Raw genomic sequence first — 5,564 nt, 5'->3', positions numbered from 1 at the left:
ATTGCAACTCTCTCACTTCACCCTCCCCTTCCAAGCGTGAAGGAGAAACTACAGTGGCCACAAAAAACACGAAACGTGCAAAAAAACACCCCTATCTAGAACCAGTGTTTGGTTTGTCACTTCTGGGCTACTCTAGAGACATGGCAGTTTAACAGGGCACACTCCATGGAAGTTGACCTGCAGCTTCTGTAGATATAAATATCTCATTCTAAAAGGTAACAAAAAAGCATAACAATTTCTATATTCAGTTGATTATACACCAATGAAAACATACCTATAAATATTACATTCAATTTCTGCCAATAGAGCCTCCTAAATCCTACACACTGGACCTTCGATTGATCCATTATGCATGCAACAGTTAGCAACACCAAATGTTTAGTGATGAGCTGCTGCAGAGTTCCAACGTCTAAATGGAATCAGTGAGTAAATGAAAAAAAACAACGCTTGTAGCAGAGGGATTAAACCACCTGAACAGGGCTGGCTCTGAGGCGACAGGGTCAGCCTATGGAAAGATAAAGATGCCGCCTCAATTCTTAACATTTAGCAGCTGAGATATTTCAATTTCTTTCACCATAACAGTTTAGTCCTTCCCTTCCAGTAAAAGGCTGCCAGGAAGTCAGTTCACCAGACATACTACGTTAGAATGTTAGATGTGATGTGCTCAGTGCTACTAAGGAGAAGTGAAAGGTGACTTTGTTCAAATGGCAAAGGGGGAAATGTGAAACCATATTTAAAAAAACTCTTCAGCGTGCACAGAAGCAGCCAAAACAGCAACAATACTCCACTGTGAGCATGAATACATACAGCCTCAACAGCGTGGCTCTCTGCAGCTGACCGGCACAGCCTGGCATATTCCTTTTTCAATATTTCCATTTCAGGTGACTGTAGGCCTTATACGACATATAAATTGCTGAATAATTCATAAATCAGTGCAGTGAAACAAAAATAAAACATTAACTTACTGAATACGATTCTATTAGATGTGGAGTTCACGCCTAGCTCCTAACCCCAATTGAAGAAGATGATGCTGGTGCTGCCACTGCTCCACTCTCCCAAATGTCCGATGGGCTGTCCTGTTCACCTGTCAACAGAACATTATAGTGCATGTTTTAAAATGAAAAATCTTTTCCTTAAAATGTCTCAAGCAAAATAAAAATACCAGAGTAGTCTCATAAAAAAACCACAGAAATATTTTTGATCAAACAAAAGAGGAAGCAAGCAAGTCAAACAAAAGATAGCACCACATGCTGCACAACATTACAATATGAAGTACAGAGTTTATCAAAGATAATGAATCCCAAATTAGATTTTGCTCAGTTTATAAGGACAGCTGGAACTGCCTGAGGGAAATTACTTGCCAAATATACACAGAAATTGTCCACAGTGTTTTGCCACCACTCAACAATGGAATTGCTTTTCTGTCTTCCCTGAATGTAATTAATGAGTTAGGCAGCCTAACGCTGCCATAAAACAACAAAGTCTGAAAAGCAACATATGGTGGTGGCTTCTCTAATCTTGACCACTGGAAATTAACAGAAGCACATCTGCTGTAGGGTCATTATTAAAGCCTATGGCTAATCCACTGTCACACCAAACTGTAGGAAATTAAAAGCGAAGGGAAGAAAGCCATTCTCACTAGCAGAAGAATATAGCTCGTATGGGGTAGTCCCTGGAGACAGACCAGAAGTCAATACAGAAAGATGCAACTAAATATAGCTGATGACCATTTTGCTGAGGTCTTATAATATTTGTTGCTATTATAAGAATAAATCTAAACGGACAATTATCAAATCAACGACAAAGAAGACATCCAGATTAAGAGCTATTATTGTAAAAAAAAAAATGCATAATGCACCCCTTCAGTTAAAAAATATAGTAATAAAAAACAACATCATGGCAAAGATCCTTTAGAGCCATTGTTTGGAGAAGATTCTCTTCGTACGACTGTGCTCCAGGCAGCCTCAACACTACGGTCACACTTTCAATGGCCGGCATATTCACGAGTACATTTATACAGCTAAACTAACAATAAACATTAAAACTTTATTTACAGTTTGCTGTGTAACTTTTCCGGGCTGTGTTGTGACTGGAAGTATTAATCACTGAGGGGTTAAAACAAGAAATGCGGTCAGCATCTGCTCTGGCAACCCAGCATGCAGCATGCCAAGAGTGTGTGAAGGACCTGTGGGACTTCCCAGGGCTGTACTCAGTGCTGCTGCCTTCCTTAGTGCTGCTGCCTTCCTTAGTGCCTCTTCACATAAAACTACACAGAGACACAGAACCATTTACATATGCTACTGCCGAACTCTCCGAGGATCAGTTCAGCCTCACGGCCCAGCTCCACTGAGACCAGGTGTACTCTCTAATCCAGTCTGGTGGATTGCATGGGGACACACTCAAAACTTGCAAAAAGGAATTTTTTTTTTTTTTTCGTACTCCGTTTTGTAGTAAATATAGTGCTACTTCCACCAATAGTACCCCATAGACTAGGGAGGTCATAATATAATATAGCATTTCCATGGGTCAGGCAGGTATTAAGTACAGTTGTAAGACAATATGTACCAGTGTCCGGTGACAGAGAGCCGTGCTTTTGTTCGGCATGAGAGCCATTAGGGAGAAGAGCTTGCAACAAAAGCTGAAATAGTCTCCGAGGGTTGGATGAGGTGAAAACATTCTGCAGTCACGAGCATTCACGGAAAAAGAAAACAGTCTAAAAAGGTCAACATCAGGCCAGATCTGACCCATTTACCAGAGCCACTCTTGCATTCAGAAAGTAGAGTGCTACTGTGTTAACAGTGAAAATATCTAATGCTCTGAACAAGCTAGCTTAGGTTAAAAGAACAGAGATCCTGTTGGGAATGTACCTCAGCCAGAAAAGTTGCTGACGGCTACATCAGCACAGCCACAGTTAGGGATGGGATGATATACGGTATTATTGCGATTAAAAAAACACTTTGAAAGATTTATTGTGGTGAACTTCCCTTGTTGTGATGATCGGGGAATCTGGATAATTGTGAAAATCCTCACATGGCTTGACTTGAAAAAGCTGTTTAGCTTGCCAGCATACAGTCCTATATTGATTTCCTGATTTAATTTGAACAAGGGGACAAGGGGAAGCCCACATCTTGACTCAAAAATCCTAAATCACCACGGCTGAAGGCTCGGCTTCCCTGTTGTATCCCTCACTAAATAAAGTTAAAACCGGATGTTTGTAAATAGTAGAGATTAAAAAATAAAGAACAACAGGGCGATAAGGTGTCTATCTGTGATGCAATAAATATGTGTGTTTCTGAGCAAAATGTCAGGTAAAGCGACTCCAGCGTAGTCCCATTTTAAAACTATTGATTATCGTGATCATATTGTGTATCCTAGTTATTTTGGCCGAGATAATCGTGATGTGTAAAACGTGTGGTCCCATGCTCAGCCACAGTATCTACCAGACATCCACTCCACATCAATTTTATTCATTTTCCACACAGCTGAAAATTTTGTCACCATGGGCACAAAGAACTGAGAAGGAAGACCCGTTTCATCTTTTCCTATTTCGTCGGCCAATTAGAATCCACTGCCCGCCCACAGAGCCTGGATGACATGTTGATTCCTGATCACAAGGCAATTAGAAAACAGTGCGACTGCTGCCATGGGAATAAGGCTCGATTCATGAAAAAAGAAAAAAAAAGCAATTTATAAGGCTTCACGCTGAGGGGGACAAATCCCTCATTTGTCTCCATATTCGACATCTAATTTTTGAGATTTAAGGAACGTAAAAGCCACCATGTCGCATCCCTCATGTTACTGGCTTCTGTTTGACCCACGCCAGCATCTTGGGTTAGGTTTTGTTGTGTGTTGAAATGCTTGTAGCATGTCAATGCACACTGAATTCAGCAGTGGTTGTCATTTTGAGGGAAAAATACAACTGTTCATTCTGTCTTTTTTCTTGCTTCTAAAAAACACTCAGCAAATTTAGGTGGAAAATTAGTTATATTTCAGCCAATCGAACGAACAACACTAACGGGAAATACGGCTGAGGGGTTCCCTGCAGACTGCTAAACAGTCGGCTGTAGCTCATTTCACAGCACTGACAACAGGACTCTTTAGTCTGCAGCATTGCTGAACTGCACTTGGGACAGGTCTTGACAAACCAAACACTAACCTGAACTGCTGGAACTGGTGTTGAATGATTCAGGAATGAGACAGCAACTATGTCAACAGACACACACACACCTTAATTTGAATTTCAGGGGGAAATTAAGTGTGATCTGTGTACACTCACACCAATAAAACCCTTATATAAAAATAAGAGCACATTACTGTGTATGATTGTCCTCTTCCTTGTAAAAACACAGCTGGTACATTGGCTCCTTTTCATTACATAATTTCAAGTGCAGGCCATACTGGGCAGTTTCTATCACTGAAATATCCAGATTTTGGTGTGTTTTGGCTCTTGCTGCCCTAACACACTCCTTAAAAACATATTATTTATTCAACGTGTTAACTTTAATTCATAAAAAAAACACAATTTGTTTTTAAATAAATAAAAACAATTGGGGGGGGGGGGTCCAAAACCAGCAATATAATTTAAGACTATGAAAACGTTGACCTTTGCCATGTTTAACAGTGACAGTACATTTTTCAGGCTTTTAACGAGACTGGGTAATAATTCGTTGCTTGCAAATGTTATTAACCTTTGGCTGCTAAATAACTTGAGTGGCTGGGTGGGGTGTAGCAGTACAGCTGTTAATACGGCTACAAAGACAAACAACACAACAACAAAAAATAAGAGATTAAGATAAGCTAAGATTTGATTAAGATAAGCGTTTTTTCCCTTAACGTACACGCCACTGATAGGAAGGGAAACAGTGTAAAGTTAATGGCTTTATTTCTCATGGCTGTCGACCACGCTCAACTTAACTTCCCCTGCTGTTATAATAATGTGTCCACAATCTCTTCCAATCACCAAATTACTTCACATTTCAGCTGCTAAACCATCCAAGACTGACATATAACAAGACAGCAACACGCAGCTTGAAGCACCTTAAAGTACAACTGTATAGTTCGAGTGAAAAGACAAGCGGGTAAGATATTTAAAAACATTAAAAATTAAAAACAAACAAAAAAAAAAGTGCAACTTACAGCGGGAGACGGAGAGGTCTCCAGAGTTTTGTTTCCGACTGTAACGTTAACGTTGTCCGGTATTAGGTGAGTGAACAGAGCGGATAGTGTGGAGGAGCAGCGCAGAGCTCCGTGCTTTCACGAACCCAGGAGCAGCAAACAATCCAAAGGGGCTGAACATTACCGTAATAACCCGCGCTCACACCAAAGCGCACCTTGGATTGTCTCTACCGTAATACAGAGACGAGGTGGTCTAAAAAAAAAAAAAAAAAAAAAAAAAAAAAAAAAAGTAAAAATAACCGTGGAAGAAATGGCCAAAAGTAGAAAAATACTCTTCATGCAGATTATAATTTGTATTAATATGTACACTTTATGGTTGCAAAGGGGGCAGAAGAAGAACAGTAATAATATGCTAGAATGAATAGCAGTGGATGTTTGTTTGTTTGTTT

General features: G+C 40.0%; 1 protein-coding gene across 1 annotated transcript in view; it reads right to left on the bottom strand.

The window, feature by feature from the left end:
- Positions 1–5,268, bottom strand: part of LOC118330796 (tumor protein p53-inducible protein 11-like) — a 35,881-nt gene extending 30,613 nt beyond the window's left edge. The window contains exons 1-2 of the mRNA XM_035665477.1: positions 5,137–5,268; positions 966–1,084 (exon numbers count right to left, since the gene is read on the bottom strand). The gene's annotated coding sequence lies outside the window, so the exon portion shown is untranslated. The remainder of the gene's footprint in view (positions 1–965; positions 1,085–5,136) is intronic.
- Between the last annotated feature and the right edge of the window lie 296 nt (positions 5,269–5,564).

Source organism: Morone saxatilis, unplaced genomic scaffold (assembly GCF_004916995.1).
Source record: "Morone saxatilis isolate NCDOM2014 unplaced genomic scaffold, NCSU_SB_2.0 Contig2, whole genome shotgun sequence".
In the NCBI taxonomy this organism is placed as follows: domain Eukaryota; kingdom Metazoa; phylum Chordata; class Actinopteri; family Moronidae; genus Morone; species Morone saxatilis.
The sequence above is the reverse complement of the archived record's forward strand: the minus strand, read 5'-3'. Positions and strand labels throughout refer to the sequence as shown.